The 18,074-nt window shown below is 46.3% G+C and overlaps 1 protein-coding gene across 1 annotated transcript in view; it reads right to left on the bottom strand.

Moving 5' to 3' along the window:
• The window catches only part of IRAG1 (inositol 1,4,5-triphosphate receptor associated 1), a 589,242-nt gene extending 578,787 nt beyond the window's left edge, over nucleotides 1-10,455 (bottom strand). Inside the window, exon 1 of the mRNA XM_078680946.1 lies at nucleotides 10,321-10,455. The gene's annotated coding sequence lies outside the window, so the exon portion shown is untranslated. The remainder of the gene's footprint in view (nucleotides 1-10,320) is intronic.
• Between the last annotated feature and the right edge of the window lie 7,619 nt (nucleotides 10,456-18,074).

Below are 18,074 nucleotides of genomic sequence, written 5' to 3'. Positions count from 1 at the left end.
ACCAACCTCTCTCATTCTAAGGTATGGAGCCGACGAGAACCTAGAGAAACTTTTGGCAACTCTTGACAAAACTAAACTTAAACTAAACTAGACTATAGCTAAACAGCACCTACTTCTTCCCTCATACTATACTTAGGTTAGGTACACTGGTGTAGGATTATTTTAGAAGCACCAGTTGTGTATTTTAGGCTGTGTTATTTATGTATATATTTTTATGTATGTCAGAGCTACAGACCATGCTATTGCAGTATTGTTTTATCTTACTGCTAACGCTGTACTTATTATACTTCGCATTCTGTCTCACAATTGTAGCAGTTCATATCTCTTGCACGAGAAATAAGACTGTTCAATAAACCCTTTTATTGAAACGCCTGTCTCTCTATTTCTCTATTTCTGTGCAACTCTGTAGAAACGAAGCATGCAGTAGTGATTGAGTGAAACTGTTATCTATTGTTTTCACGATTCTGAGATTGTTCCAATTCTAAAGGGAAACAAAGTTGTCATGTTTATGCGGTTGTCAGAAACGAATCCCTTCTTGTTCATTCGAGAAGTTTCTAGTGACCTCTGAGTTAGCTGGCACACACACAAGTAATTAAGTTTAATATACTCGATAGAGACATACTGACCTCCGTCCTATGTCACAACTATAGTGTATATTATTCCAATGCCCAGAGCCTATCAGGGATATAGGAACTACACTACAAAGTCAAATCCATACTTCTGTACATCACTCTAAGAAAATCTGTTAAGGAAAGTATTACAGTTTGATTGGAAGGGTAAGGATCGCAAGTGCCACCAGTTCTTATCTGAAACTCAGTGTCTCATTCAGGACTCCACTGGATATTCTCGCTTTCAGTTATCGCTTGGTTACGGGCCCTAATACTGGAAATGGCCTGAGAACACTGGGAGCAACAAAAGATGACAAAAACACTATATCATACTATACCATGAGTTAGTCCATGGCGGGATAGTTAAATACACTTCTCTATTGACTGCAGAAAAATCAATGCCTTTGCTCAATTTGGACCTATGCCATAAGACAGGTGTAAAATAAGCTAAGTATATGGCTGACGTAGACCTCACCACTGTTAACCGGCAAATACCTCTGGCCACTGACTACAAATAGAAGACATAAATTATCAATTGTAAGAGAGTTGAATGGACTCTTCTCAAAAGACATCCTTTCTAAAAACCAAACATCAATGAGTCCAAACTTCATGTGATAAATTGTTTATAGCAAATGCAAGTGGTTTATGGAAAAAGGCTTTAAAGGAATATAATCACACTAGGACAAAATCCTAGATTACCATCTAAAGAAAACCAAATTGATTCATCAATTTGATCTTCTTTAGGCATACCAGGAAAAGTTCAGTTTTTAGCGTGCTCATTTGTATAGAAGATCAAAATGATACATCAGTTTGATCTTCTTTAGACACGAGCACACTAACTGAGGAACTTTTCCTGGTGCTTTAATAATCCTAAAACCAAGTGACAAGCATCACAGGGAGAACATACCTTTTTGCTCTATTTGTTATATTTGCCCAAGAAGTATGGAAAGGTGGTTGTGTACCATATGGACGTATCAGTTTTCACACTTCATTGATAGCCTACAGTTTGCAGTGCACCTTTGTCACTGTCCTGATGAAGACCCCACTGAAGTTATTTATTCAGAGTTTGAAACATCTACAACATATAATGTACTGCTTTTTTGGATCGAGGACCAACTGGGCAGAAATTTACATTTGAAACTCCCCTCCCCTTAGTTGATCCCACAATTTTTGCAGACAATTTTTGATCTTTACCTGTATTTGAGTATTTTTTCTATTTTTGTTCTGCTTGTACACAACAGATGGGCACCATGCCTTCAATATGCGCCTTTTTTATGATCACCTTGTTAAATGTGGTTTACGCTGTTTTACGCTCACCAGTATCACCACTTGCATTTGCTATAAATGATTTTCAGGGGCGGCCGAAAGTGGTGGGGTGGACAAAGTGCCCCACTGCTTCCAAAAAAACTAAATAAAACACCTGCTCCCTCCAACAGCTCATAATAAAACACATCCTTCTTTCAAAGGCCAAAATAAAACACTCTCCCACTCCAAAGCCCCCCTACGCATGCATCTTTTGGGTGTAGTGGAAATTGGTTGTGGGATGAAAGATTTTCTGAATATACATCACATATCATATATTTTGGTCGCTATATAGATGACATTCTTTGCATATGGCAAGGACCCCAAGAAAGACTAGAGCTTTTTCTTCATGAAATTAACATCAACAAATGGAACATTTAGATGACATCTCATCTCTCCAAATCTGAAATTGATTTCCTGGATCTCACCAGTTACGCTCAAGATGGTAACCTACACTCCAAACTTTTCCATAAACCAACAGCTGCCAATTCGATGTTGAGGGCAGATAGCTGTTATCCACCTAAAACTATTGAGAATATCCCAAGAGGTGAATTCCAAAGAATGAGGAGACATTGTAGTGACACTAAAATATATAGAGACAGTGCAACATCATTGATTGACAGATTGGAACAACGATGCTACCGATGAGTACAATTGGAAAGGGCAGCATAGGATTGTGAGAAAATCCTGCTTCAACCTAAGAGACCGCCGGAGGATTCTGATAATACACAAACAATCAGGTTTCTTACCAACTATCATAAGGGCCACCACTCGATGTGAAAAACATTTAAGAAACACTGGTACTTCCTGGCACGGAATACTTCTATCAAGGTTTAAATATCAGATTTCCCTCAAATGGGCTTTAGACGAGCTAAAAACTTACAACAAATCCTATGCACATCAAAATTAATTGACAGGAGAAACGAAACAAGACCTAATATTCTGGGGAAACCGGTTGGATTTTACATGTGCCACAACTACAATCCCTGCAAACTTGGCATCAACAAGTAGATTCAGTTTACTGTTCCTGCACAGCCTACACTGAAAATACGAGACTAGATAAACTGCAACTCTTGTTTTGTTATCAACATCATCATATGCCCCTACAATAAACTATATGTAGGAAGTACCATCAGACCACTCGAAACCAGGATTTTGGAACACTACAGAAACATAAACAGAGAGAAGGTAGGCCCTCCGCTCACCAAACATTATCACAAAACATGAACATCAAAAAACCTTCCAGTTTTTGTGCTTAGTACATATTAGAATCAACACTAGAGGTGGAAAGCGTGAATTAATATTGAGACAGTGAGAAAGCAAACTTATCTTGAAGCTTCAAACTGTGGACAAAGGACTAAACAAAGATGCAGAAATGCATTATTGGCTAAATCAAATAAAGCTCTACTCTCTTGAGTCTCCTTGTCCTGAACCATGTACTGTAACAACATCTATGATCACTTTCTTTCTCCTTCTTTTTTTTTTAAAACCTTTATTATCACTTCACATAAATACAAGCATGGGCCTACAACCCTCCCGGCCGGCCGCTAGTCAATGCGAAAGTTCAGCAAAGCAATATAGAAAGATACAGCAGCCCGTAATTCGGGGTCAGGTAAGTATGCAGGATATAACTCGTATTCGAGCGCACAACACGACAATCAGGATTCAAGAAGGTTCATTTTACAGTGAAGAAAAATAAAACAGAAAAATATCAGAATAATTGCCATACGGTCATACATGGTCCTACAATAGCAACACGAAACAGAAATCCGCGGAGAGTGCGAATACACTTAAAGACATGGGGGCAAGGCTTACGAGTCAGGATAAATGTAAACAACACATACATGTCATGTCGAACAGCACCCCAGCCCTTAAAAACAAAACAGACTGTAGGAGACATGAAAGACGACGATACCAAGAAAAAGAAAAGACAAAGGGCCATAGAGACAAAGAAAGAAAAAAATAAACAACCCCCTTTCCCCCTACCCCCCACCCTGCACCCCTGCAGAAGGCTACGGCCTACCCCCCCCCCCAGCAGCGTGCCTATCGCCCTAAATGAGAGACCCGAAATATAGAATAATAGAAAAGAAAAAGAAGGAAAAAAAAAATATATGGAGAAGGGTCATCGATCAAACTACCCGGCCCCCCCCTCACCCATCGCGCGCAATAAAACATCGGAAAAGCAAGGTCAGAATAGCAACAATAAGCAATAATTATCAATTCAATCAATAACATCCCCGTTGAGCGTCCCACTAATCACCGTCAGCCAACAACGTGTTCCACTATGTCCTAGACGGTCTCACTCCTGGCCTTCCCTAACAATAGTACCCACATACGGCCACCCATCAGTCGGCATACAAAGCAGTGTAGTGGGTCCAACCGGTCCGGGCGGACCGGGCAGCGCCAGTACTCCATGGGACTGTAGCCCCCAAAACCCAGCCGAAGACGTATGGCAAAAATCCGTCTGCGTCAGTGTCAATACCGGAGACATCCCCCAGTCCGAGCACAGTTTCACCAGCCAGGAAGAGAAAGTCACACAATCTGGTACTCGTTGAAACGCCGCCGGGGCAGCCCAAACCATGAGTCGATGTTGTTTTTTCAGCCGCCGTACAGAGAAGGGCTCTGACGAGGCACTCACATTTACAACTGAGCAGTCCAAAGCGGTATCACATACCGGGCCTATCGGCGTCTCCACGAACGTAGGCGCAGCTGGGACATTCCGCACTGACGCAGAGGCGAGCACAACGGCGCTTCCTTGTGATTCAACCATGCCCATGTGGATCGGCGGGACAACAATGGCGGGCATCCTCCTTCCCAGATCCCGGGCGTCCCGGATCAGGGTCATATGCAGAGTTGTTAACGCAGCCAATATATCTCTGAACGTGTGCTCTTTCTCGTGTCGCCAGACCCCAGGACTCTCTCGCACAACGGCTTCTCTGTCCTGATGAGGTGTGCATATGAGGGCGCTATCCGCCATCTTAGCTGATCAGGCCTCGTCCTTCTCCACCTCACCTCGGGACCGGGCCTCACACCAGGGAGGAACAGGATTCGCAACGGGGATCTCAAAAGTCAAGGCAGGTTTCTCAGCGGAGAGTCACCGAAAGGCTAAAAACTCCGCCTCTCCCTGGGGACCGCACGCTGACTCCGGGAAAAGTCGGTGATGTGCCCGGATATAACACCGGAAGGTGGGGCCAAGTGTCATGCACTCCCCTCGACCCAGCTGTATCGCACTCCCCACATGGTTCTCCGCTTGTTGGGCTGGGTCGGCGATGTCACCATCGGCCACCAGGTCTTCAGTTCCCTCCGGCCGACTCCTCACCATCACCAGAGGCCGCTGTTGTTGCAGTCGCGGCCGGCCACTCTCCGCACTCGAGACCCCGGTCCTACCTCCGTGAAGGCGGCAAAACATTCGGGGACATTTCAACGGGTCTGCGGCAAGCAGAAACCTCAGGAGCAAACGGTAAGTGAAAGTTATCCTTCGCCTACATAAATATGCCGTTACAGCTCAGGATAAGTGCCAGGATGTATGCGCGGGGTGAGAAGGCTCACGGAGCCGAGCGTTTACGCCGCCATCTCGGTCTTAATATCACCAGAGATGTGCAAAGCTGTCTTGTTCTTCAGAGTGATATTACATCCTTCTTATACAGTATGACTATGTCGGAGTAGGACCGGTTTTGACATTTGGGCCCTAATCCATCTCGGAGGCCAACTATACCTTGCCTATACCTTTATTATCCCCTTCCGGCTGGACATTCATAATTCTCATCTTGTGACTTTAGATTTGCCGGTTACCACTCTTTTTGGCCTTTTTTCTACGTATTCCTCTACCCTTTCTGGCTTTATTACTCGTGAATAGACTTATTTCGTTCTGCTTGATTTGATGGTTTCAATTATCTTACCTATTTCATTTGATACTCTATCGCTCTTTCCATATGTTATACTGTAAATTGTCAGTTTCCATTTCCATCCTGTTCAATTTTATTCCCCCAGTCTTTCTTATGCCTTTTTCGTGTTTACTTACTCCCTAGCACCTATTTTCCTTTTAGCAGCCCTTTATAATTGGCCAAATCATATTTGTCTGCGATTGTCTTCTCAATCATGTACTTTATATTTGGTCTCCTTTATTCTATTTTTGTGTTTGCCCATTTCCTAGTCTTTATATTTTGTCCATCGGCCCTTCATAAATGCCAAATCATATTCTATGTGATCCTCTTGCTGTTTGATTTTTAGAAAGCATGAGTTTGAGAGGTTTCAATCTAACTCTTAAAATTGTGAATTTGTGTACTTAAATATTACCGTAAGAACCACTGTAAGTATACATTGTGTAGGCTACCCAGTTTCTAAGGAATATATGGTGGCCTCGTGTTTTCTGTGGGTTTAAATAGACAAAAGCATTTTCCATCTCCTATGGATTTTACCAATTCATAGTTCTGTTTCTTTGTGTTCACAGTGCCTCTGTGCCTTTTCAGCACCTAATAGGTAATGGTTTGCCACCATACACGAAGAATGTGGTTGCTCACCTTGCCAACATTATTGTCTACAGTGGCAATTGGAACACAATTTTTCGCCATCTTAGGGATATTTTTCAGCCCCAGAAAAAAAACCCTGGTGTTTTGTCTGATATTTAGCCTATATCACCATAAAGAGAAAATTAGACCATCAAGTGCCAAAGATTAAAGGATCCAGGACTTGGCGTTTCCCAGAATAAAAAGGTGTTGAAAGCTTTCTAGGAGTCATTTGGCTATTATTGACAATTACCCTTCTCCAGCTTCAAAACTCAAATATTTAGAAATGCCTCGACTCAGTTTGATTGTTGGAGGAGTTAAAGCTGAGAGCATGATGTGAAGCAGAGCAAACGTGATGAAGAAGAGCAAAGAAATGAAGACAAGAAGGAAAGGAGAGTAGATAAGAGAAGATCATTGTAGGCAGGCTAGAGGAGATTACTAGCGGAGTGAAGAGGTGAGAAGGAGAGAAGGAGAGATTGGAGAAGAATATTGGAGGTGGACCACAGGAGAGGAGAAGAAGAAACAGAAAGGCAAAATACCACCCTGCATCCAACAACAACACGTGAGAGGCCAAGACATTACTGAGTTCCCATATGCCATACACTCCTCTTAGAGTCCTGGACATGGGAATGGGGGAATACTGGTGGCCAGGTCTGTTTAAACAGATTATGGTTATGGATTAGCATGGTTAAGGTAGCACACAAAAAGTAAAACTTGAGATTGAATATATATTAGAAGAGCACAAGGCTGATTTTCTCTCCTGGAGAAGGAAACATGAGCACAGGTTTAATCAACCAAACACCACAAAAGGGAAGAAGCTTGTAATTGATGCGGTATTAGACAGCAATGTCCCCCTAACTCCTATTTTTGAACAAGACCAGGAATTGTGAAAAAATTAACATTGATACTTGTCTTTTTATATTTACATCGATAATGAAGACTACTCAATGGATCGTGGTACCATCCAAAACAGCCCAACTAGTCCGAAGAAGAGAAAGCTTGGGAAATTGGCCACAAAGAACCACAGCTTTTTGAGATTTTATGAGCTTCCTAATAAACTCATTTTTGCAACTGTATTTTCATGTTGTGTCTTCTGTCCCACTTTACAGTGGCTTTTTTTAATTTATTCTGGATGCCATTGATTGTAATTGGTAAAAACGGTATGAATTTTGTTGTTAATCAAATCACATCACATCAGGAATAATAAAATTTAATGTTTATATTGTGTTGGTGTGCTTCAAACTTGTTCAAATGTATTTGTTTCTAAAAATGTTTAATTGTGAGAAAAATTGCTGATATGGTGGTATTGGATCTCTCGACGTGCAAAAGCAAGAATTGCTAATGTCACTTGGCTTGACATATCAACGTCCCTCTTCATTCACGTGCGAGTTTAGGCATTAAATAACTACTCATGCATGCACTCTCAATCTGCCTTGCACTAGTAGACCATTCATCCATCCACTCACTCATTCTTGAGTTTACCCACTCACTCATCCACAATACAACTGACATGCAAACTCAACAAGAAATGCAAGATAACTTACATGAATAATAGAAGGAGAAAAAAAAAAATCCTGCCAACTACATCTCTCAGGCATATGTTTGCAATAAACAGCAAGTGAAAAGGAAACATAACAGTCTTGGCATGGTATTATTCATTGTGTACACACACTCTAATAACTCTACCTTTGAATGCACATTTAACATATGCTTTTTCACAATTAATATGTCAGCCCTACTACCCATGGCGTAATTTTTCATAATAAACAGATCACACCTCTGGCATCTGACATAAAGCCTCCCAACAAATCAATCGGCCTATCACTTCAACTATAGGGTTGTCAATATAAAAAACTCAAGATTCCTGTATTGAGCATATGCTTTTCCAGAAGGCAAACATCAGGCATACCATGACAAATATTTACAAATTTACAGTGAGCAAAACTTTATACAATCCCTTCTATGGTGCCTAACAATGATTATCACACTGTAAAACTTCTACACCATGATTTTCAGAGGGGGTTTTCAACACATTGTATTATGGACGAATAACCTACATAAAGAAAAAAAACAATTTTGACAAGGACCTATGAGTCATGATTTGTGATGATTGCTAAAATACACTTAGATGTGTTTGTTGCCTCTCTTCTTTGTGCTACTATTTTTTGATGTATGGTCAATGAGCAAATGGCCAATAGAGGTGGGCAATGTGGGTCTACTGATACAGTGATTACGTCAGGTGGTGGGGCATTAGGTTTCCCTGGCTGCTTTTGTTTATACAATATTGAATTACCTACAACGCTTTTCCAAGGATGGCTATTATGGAAAGTCAAGAACTGCACACAAATGTGGCTAATGGTTCACTGTGCTTGCTCATCCTAAACGTATGTCTGAGGAATCTATACATTAGCTATAATCTGCTGTTGTAAGACTTTCGTTTTCAAAAGAAATTATTTTTTCATTAATAGCCTTTCTTTTTCTCAGAAGTCTTGTGAAAGGCGGTAATGTTGGTGAAAATGCGTTTTGCACTGGACGGTTACCTGAAAGTAACTCAAAGCAGGGCTCTGCATTGCTTTGTATTACTTTGTGTCAGGGATGCGTTCCATGGGTGGTACATGGGTGCTCCCACCTAACCACCCATGGTTTTTATGCAAAGTCCTATAGTACTAATACTAGCGAACAGGTTTTTGCACCACAAAAGAATGCCTTTTTTGAGGGTCGCATTAGCATGGACAACTGTTTCAACACACATACAAAGTGGGAACAGTTTCAAAGTTTGCCTAGGCATAGCAATTTGTACTGGAAGAGTAGCCTTTCAGCAGAAAACCAATACTAGACATCACACAGATACCTGTCAGCTATGATATAAAGGTGGGTGCTTGGCACTAGGCAGCCTAATTGTGTGCCATGCACTAGAAAGGGAGCAGTACAGTGCTATATCTTGGTATATATGGCGCCTTCCTGCTCTCTTCCTCTTACACAATGCAGTACAGCAACATTGGTTGCTGAATTGCGTTGGTGACATCTTTGTAAATATGCCCGCTCCTCAATCTTTAACAACCTAATTGCGTGAAACATATCAACTTCATGTTGTGGACAATAACAGAATTTGATAATGGTAATTCGTGTAAGAAAATATGTGACGCTTGTTTGAATGGACAGATCACTCAGACAGGGGTCATGATTAATTGATTTATTCAAATTCAACAGTTGTTTATCAACAGGGGCAGGATTATGAAGATTGCACCTAGTTTCAGTTTGCCCCAACCTTCCCGGTTTTCACAGATTGCACTCCGGAAACCTTAATGTGAAAGTAAAATTGTGTGGGCACGAGTGTAAGTAATGGAATGTGACGAAATCCTCTGAGCCTAAAACGTTCATATTCCTTTCATGAACTAGTAATCTTAGTTTCATTTTTTTTGGTCTAATTGCATGCATTAAATTTGACGACTCAGAGTATCATAAACAGGTATCAATCAGACTGTGACAGAAGAATTGCAGAGTACATGCTACTTTTGTTCACTTTTAACATTTCATTCTTCCGCCTTAATAAACCATAACAACAGATGCTGCTTGCCGCATTCCCACGCTAGACGATGCACAGTGAAAATAACCTTTGTTGTATTCTCTCTCACTGTGTTATTGTAAACTGAGTGCCTAAAATAGCAAGGTAAAAAGCGTTCCCTCAGGGCTGAGACTTAGTCAGATGCGGATCTGAGGGCGAAAGGAAAGTGCTGTCTCTGAGAGGCTTAGCTCGCAGTCCCCAGGAAATGATGAGCTGGGAGCCGCTTCCCATAAAAGGAAGAAGTGCTCACAAAAATGTGCCTAACAGAACCCTTTTTCTCTCGAAGGCCGCTATCAGAGCTGAATGAAGCCCGGGTCCAGGCGGCCGCGCGTGCACTTACCCCAGTCAGAGCGTCAGCTGGGTACCGCGTGCGGAGAGCACTGCGCGCGCCGGACGGGCTGCTGCATCAAACCCCTTCTTCACTCCATGTTCCTGCTCAGTCTGTGAGCTCCTCACAAATCTTCTCTTCAGACCGCTAGAAGAATGTCAGAGAAAGAAAAAAAAGCGAAAGCCTTAAAAATCACTCTTGGCAAGTTTATCCCTCTGGTTTCTATTTTTATCTTTCTGAACTCGAAGTGCTTTGCAAAAATATGCTTTTGCCTCTGCTTGAGTGACAAAACATGACAAAGGGCAGGCACTCGTTTCTTCCCACATTGTACGAGTGTGGCAGGGAGTACTTTCCACATATGTGACTCATGCATCGCTGTCATTAGTCTGCGGAGACGTTTCCATACTGTGCCGACGCCTCCCGTGTGGGCGGGAAATGAGAATCCGAAACAGGGTCTAGGACTCGAGTTTTCACAAATTCAAATCTATTGCGTACACAAACAAGAGGGGCTAAAAGTTGAGACACTCTTACTGAATACATTGAGTCCGAACTAGCATCTTAAAATTATATTGTTAGATTCCATGGTGACAATAGTTGTCTTTTGTAAGGATGATGTACTCTGTGGTGAGCTGCTCGCTTTTGCTAAGTGCAACTTATAAAGAGAAAGTAACTTACCTGTAACAATCGGTTTGCAGCCTCTATATAGCATCCATTCTTTGTACCATTCCAATAAAATTGCATGTAAAGAAGCAGTCCTCTCAGTAGCTTACAGTGATGTTCTGTGTGTTATGCAGAAGTGGCCTTTAACTTGGAAAAATAACCATTACTCGTTTTTTTCAGTTTATAGTGTGCATCAGAGTATCATAAGTTGTTTCATGGCGCACACCAAACAAAACATGACAAAAAGTAGAACACGGCATGGAATATCAGCAAAAATGATGCACAAGTGCATTTCAACTACCTGAATGCATGCTTTGGGGAGGTGGGTCTGCAGCTTAACTCAAGTCCCATTCCTGGATTTGTTTCCTGAACACCGTTCAAAATGTGTCGAGCACAGCAATTTGGAATTTAGACTTGACTGCAGAGTTCTACTAGGGACTCTCAAAAGGAACATGTTGGCATTATATTTTAGAACTGCGGATATCACTGTTAATACTACTTATTTATTTAGCCATTTCAAAGCTTAGTTTATCTCACAAGGGTGAGAATTTAATAATCAGATTTTTCATTGTCAAAATGATTTGCCTGTTCTATTCTGAACCAGTTGTAAATGGGTGAGCAGTGTGGCAAGGATATCTAAGTAGGCAGACATGGAGTACAGCACTCAGGAACCAAGCACTTTACGTAATATGCCTTGCCTGTTCTCAGTACTCAGGCAAGAGCCAAGTTATTTGTGACCAAGGAAGGAAGTGCTCCGCAGAGTACTCATAGAGCTGCTGTGCAGACTAGCCTTGGGTTTGCTTGACCGCCAGTCTCCGAGATGTGAGGGGACATTACCTGAATCTGTACTATCTGACGGAGAAGCTACATCCTCTTGATGCCTAGATGCCTGCCTATACACTGTTAGAAGGAAGGCGAGGATCTGGGCCTGCAAGAGGTGAAACTATCAAGGAGTAGAAACCTTGCATGTCTCCGAGTGTGGAGGACGCAGAGAAAGTGAACGATAATAGAAAGTAAGGCCATGAGCAATTTGCATCATGAAGGTGTCCTCTAGGTCTCTCTGTGTGGGTCCTACCTGATAATTGCGACTCTTGACCCTGCTTCCACGCAGGTTGCTCCCCACGCCGCGTAGCTCCACCTGACTGCCGAGTTCAAGGCCCGCCTGCTGGCCTTGGTCTGCTTGTGACCGTCATTCAGGGTGTTTAAAACTGTTATCTCTGTAATTTGTGCACTGTAATTTGTTCACTTTCTCTGGGTGCTCTCCTGTCTCTGCCTGTGCTTGTGTTTTCCTTATCCCGCGCCCCCTCGCCAGTCCCGCTCCCTGCTTTGTGACCATCATTCAGTGTGTTTTAAGACTGTTATCTCTGTAATTTGTGCACTGTAATTTGTGCTCTCCTGCCTTTGCCTGTGCTTGTGGTTTTTCCTTCTCCCGCGCCCCCTCGCCGGTCCCGCTTCCCGCCGCTGCGTCCCCTGCTGTGCAGACTAGCCTTGGGTTTGCTTGACCGCCAGTCTCCGAGATGTGAGGGGACATTACCTGAATCTGTACTATCTGACGGAGAAGCTACATCCTCTTGATGCCTAGATGCCTGCCTATACACTGTTAGAAGGAAGGCGAGGATCTGGGCCTGCAAGAGGTGAAACTATCAAGGAGGAGAAACCTTGCATGTCTCCGAGTGTGGAGGACGCAGAGAAAGTGAACGATAATAGAAAGTAAGGCCATGAGCAATTTGCATCATGAAGGTGTCCTCTAGGTCTCTCTGTGTGGGTCCTACCTGATAATTGCGACTCTTGACCCTGCTTCCACGCAGGTTGCTCCCCACGCCGCGTAGCTCCACCCGACTGCGCCAGTGCCACTCCCCAGCTTCTGCCGAGTTCAAGGCCCGCCTGCTGGCCTTGGTCTGCTTGTGACCGTCATTCAGGGTGTTTAAAACTGTTATCTCTGTAATTTGTGCACTGTAATTTGTTCACTTTCTCTGGGTGCTCTCCTGTCTCTGCCTGTGCTTGTGTTTTCCTTATCCCGCGCCCCCTCGCCAGTCCCGCTCCCTGCTTTGTGACCATCATTCAGTGTGTTTTAAGACTGTTATCTCTGTAATTTGTGCACTGTAATTTGTGCTCTCCTGCCTTTGCCTGTGCTTGTGGTTTTTCCTTCTCCCGCGCCCCCTCGCCGGTCCCGCTTCCCGCCGCTGCGTCCCCTGCTGTGCAGACTAGCCTTGGGTTTGCTTGACCGCCAGTCTCCGAGATGTGAGGGGACATTACCTGAATCTGTACTATCTGACGGAGAAGCTACATCCTCTTGATGCCTAGATGCCTGCCTATACACTGTTAGAAGGAAGGCGAGGATCTGGGCCTGCAAGAGGTGAAACTATCAAGGAGGAGAAACCTTGCATGTCTCCGAGTGTGGAGGACGCAGAGAAAGTGAACGATAATAGAAAGTAAGGCCATGAGCAATTTGCATCATGAAGGTGTCCTCTAGGTCTCTCTGTGTGGGTCCTACCTGATAATTGCGACTCTTGACCCTGCTTCCACGCAGGTTGCTCCCCACGCCGCGTAGCTCCACCTGACTGCGCCAGTGCCACTCCCCAGCTTCTGCCGAGTTCAAGGCCCGCCTGCTGGCCTTGGTCTGCTTGTGACCGTCATTCAGGGTGTTTAAAACTGTTATCTCTGTAATTTGTGCACTGTAATTTGTTCACTTTCTCTGGGTGCTCTCCTGTCTCTGCCTGTGCTTGTGTTTTCCTTATCCCGCGCCCCCTCGCCAGTCCCGCTCCCTGCTTTGTGACCATCATTCAGTGTGTTTTAAGACTGTTATCTCTGTAATTTGTGCACTGTAATTTGTGCTCTCCTGCCTTTGCCTGTGCTTGTGGTTTTTCCTTCTCCCGCGCCCCCTCGCCGGTCCCGCTTCCCGCCGCTGCGTCCCCTGCTGCCCCGCGCCCCGCTCCCATTCGTCCGTCTCCCCCCACTCAGCTGCTCCCCCCTCCCACCTCCCATTCTTATGGCGGCCGCTACGCGGCAGTGAGAGCGACCCTTGACCCTGCTTCCAGGCAGGTCGCTCCTCACGCTGCGTAGCTCCACCTGAATACGCCTGTGCTACTCCCCAGCTTCTGACGAGTTCGAGGCCCGCCTGGTAGGCCTTGGTCTGCTTGTGACCGTCATTCAGTGTGTTTAAAACTGTTATCTCTGTAATTTGTGCACTGTAATTTGTGCTCCACTTATCCCACGCCCCCTCCCCGGTCCCGCTCCCCGCTTTGTGACAGTCATTCAGTGTGTTTTAAAACTGTCATTTTTGTAATTTGTGCACTGTAATTTGTGCTCTCCTGCCTCTGCCTCTGCTTGTAGTTTTCCTTCTCCCGCGCCCCCTCTCCGGTCCTGCTTCTCGCTTTGTGACCGTCATTCAGTGTGCTTTAAAACTGTTATTTTTGTAATTTGTGCACTGTAATTTGTGCTCTCCTGCCTCTGCCTGTGCTTGTGGTTTTCCTTATCCCGCGCCCCCTCGCCATTCCCGCTCCCCGCTTTGTGACCGTCATTCAGTGTGTTGTAACACTGTTATTTTTGTCATTTGTGTAATTTGTGCACTGTAATTTGTGCTCCCCTGCCTCTGCCTGTGCTTGTGGTTTTCCTTCTTCAGCACCCCCTCGCTGGTCCCGCTTCTTGCTTTGTGACCGTCATTCAGTGTGCTTTAAAACTGTTATTTTTGTAATTTGTGTAATTTGTGCTCTCCTGCCTTTGCCTGTGCATGTGGTTTTTCCTTCTCCCACGCCCCTCGCCGGTCCTGCTTCCCGCTGCTGCGTCCCCTGCGGCCCTGCCCCCCAATCCCATTCGTCCGTCTCCCCCACCCAGCTGCTCCTCCCTCCGACCTCCCCTTCTTATGGCGGACGCTATGCGGCAGGCGCGCCGCTGGCGCGCCTAAAGCAAGCCTGTCTGTGCCTGGGCCGCGCCCAGCGCCAGAACCCCTGGCCCCCCATGGACATCACAATACCCGAATCCGCTACTATGCCAGCACCCTCCACGCACTCAACCCCGGATGAGAACACACCGGCTACCGGGCGCACCAGAAGCGCACCAAAGGACCCTTCACCTGCCGGAGCTGCAGCTTCCCCAGCATTCGGCCAGCCAAACCACCAACCAAGGAACCCAACTACCTCAACTGCATCCTCCTCAACACCCGCTCTGCCCGCAAACACGCCATCGAACTCTGGGACCTTCTCGACTCCACCCCCCCGGACATCGCCTTCCTGACAGAGACCTGGCTGAACCCTGCCTCAGCACCCAACATCGCCATAGCCATCCCGGAAGGCTACAAGATCACCCGCAGTGACCGCACCAATGGAGTAGGAGGTGGAATAGCCATCGTCCACAGGAACACTCTCAAAGTCTCGACCAACACCGACGATACCCTCAGCACCGCCGAACACATGCACTTCCAGATCCACACCGACCCCAACACCACCCTCAGAGGAACCCTTGGCTACAGACCCCCCGGATCCCGACCACAGTTCAGCGACTCCATTACCGACTTCATCAGCACGCACGCCCTCGCCTCCACAGACTACATCCTCCTAGGAGACCTGAACTTCCACCTCAAGAACAACAACAACGCCAACTCCGCCAACTCCGCCACCCTGATCGACAATCTCGCCAACCTCGGACTCAGACAGCTCGTGACAACACCCACCCACACCGCCGGCCACATGCTCGACCTCATCTTCACCGTAAGCCCGCACGTCTCCAACCACACCACGAGCCCCACTGGACCGAACACCACTGCATCCTCTTCACCTTCAGGAAGCCCACCACGCACCACCGCACTCAACAGATGCCTCGACGCTGCTGGAGCAAAGTCACCGAAGACCAGCTAACCACCACCCTCACTCAGAAACCACCCGCAAACACCACCGATCCCGACACCGCTCCAACCCCAGTTCCAACACCAATGACATCCCGCCTTCGCAAGACCTGTGCAACTCACTGGCCACCTTCTTCCACCGCAAGATCTCCGACAGTTTCAGCGCCACGACCACCCCGACAACCTCCACCCCCGTGACCACCAACCACCTGCTCTCCTGGACCAGCGTCAACGACGAGGACACCAGCAAGATCCTAAACACCATCCACTCCAGATCACCGTTAGACCCATGTCCTCACCACATTTTCAAGAAAGCGAGCACAGCCATCGCACCCCATCTCCGGAAAGTAATCAACATCTCCTTCGAGACAGTAACCTTCACGGAGAGCTAGAAGCACGCCGAGATCAACGTCTCACTCAAGAAACCCAAGGCGGACCCCAAGGACCTCAGGAACATCCGACCCATCTCCCTGCTTCCATTCCTGGCAAATGTCACAGAGAAAATCGTCAACAAACAACTGACCCGCTACCTCGAGGAGAACAACATCCTGGACCCATCCCAGTCCGGTTTCCGCAGCAACCACAGCACCGAAACCGCCCTCATCACCGCCACCGATGACATCAGAAATCTGCTTGACAATGGAGAAACAGCGGCCCTCATCCTCCTGGGCCTGTCAACGGCATTCAACACAGTATGCCACAACACACTATGAAAACCCTTACACAACGCCGGAATCCGAAAAAAGGCCCTGGACTGGACCACATCCTTCCTCTCCAGCAGAACTCAGAGCGTCCGCCTCCCCCCTTTCCGCTCCAAGGCCACCTAGATCATCGGCGGCGTACCCCAAGGCTCAACCCTCAGCCCGACGCTGTTCAACATCTACATGGCACCCCTCGCCCACGTCACCCGACAGCACGACCTCAACATCATCTCCTATGCCAACGACACCCAGCTGATCATCTCCCTCACTAAAGACCCTCACACCGCCAAAACCAACCTCCACGAAGGAATGAAGGACGTCACCAAATGGACGAAAAACACTGGGAACAGCACCAACACCCACCGACCACGCATGCACGCAACCTAGGTGTCATCATCGACGCCACCCTCTCCATGACTAAGCAGGTCAACGCCGTCTCCTCATCCTGCTTTAAAACCCTCCGAATTCTCCGCAGGGTCTTCAAGTGGACCCCCACCGAAATAAGAAAAACCCAGGCCCTCGTCACCAGCAGGCTGGACTACGGTAACGCCCTCTACGCAGGAACGTCGGCCAAGCTCCTGAGATGGCTGCAACGCATCCAGAACACCTCGGCACATCTGATCCTCGACATCCCCCGCCGCAGCCACATCACACCCCACCTGAGAGACCTGCACTGGCTCCCCGTCAACAAGAGGGTAACCTTCAAGCTCCTCCTCCACGCGCACAAAGCTCTCTACAACACAGGCCCAGCATACCTCAACAGGCGACTCAGCTTCTACACCCCACCCACCAGCTCCGCTCCGCCGGCCTCGCCCTCGCCACAGTCCCTCGCATCCGAAGAACGACCGACGGTGGCAGATCCTTCTCCCACCTCGCAGCCAAGACCTGGAACACCCTCCCCACCAACCTACAGCAGACCCAAGACCTACTGGCCTTCAGAAGACTCCTCAAGACCTGACTCTTCGATCAGTAGCATCACCCCCCCCAGAGCCGTGAGACCCTTTCGGGTATGTAGTGCGCTTTATATATGCCCTGATTGATTGATTGATTGATTGATTGAAGACTATGTCAAACCTGGTATAGCCATATTTGTGGTGCATTGTGGCTGTGAAACTGCTGCTGCCCCAAACCTTGATGCTTTGAAGCTGATCAGCCTGAGAGGTTGTACCAGCAATGTGCCACTGTGAGTCCAATCATCCTATCTGCATGTCAAGACTGTGCACGTGACTGGCGAGCAGTCCAAGCTGGTGAGCCAATGCCACAGCAGCTGAACCACAATACTGCATTAACCTAGCAAAAGAGGCAATAGAGAGTGGCTACCACGAAGATGAAAAGCACAGGTTGTGCCCATTGCTGATGGATCCGTGAGAATTAGAACACAGACAGCACAATGCTTCCTTCACAATCAAAGCAACGGACTGAGACATGCACTAAAGAAGCATAACACAAGAATTTGAGAATTTCCAACTGAAGTAAAGCAAAGGGAAGATCGAAGGATTGAGTTGCACTTCTAGGCCCCCTGAAGTCAACTGCAATGATCTGCACCTGTGTGTAATTTGAGAATT

The sequence above is a fragment of the Lissotriton helveticus genome, chromosome 3_1 (assembly GCF_964261635.1).
Source record: "Lissotriton helveticus chromosome 3_1, aLisHel1.1, whole genome shotgun sequence".
Classification (NCBI taxonomy): Eukaryota; Metazoa; Chordata; class Amphibia; order Caudata; family Salamandridae; genus Lissotriton; species Lissotriton helveticus.
This window is presented reverse-complemented; position numbering and strand designations above follow the sequence as displayed.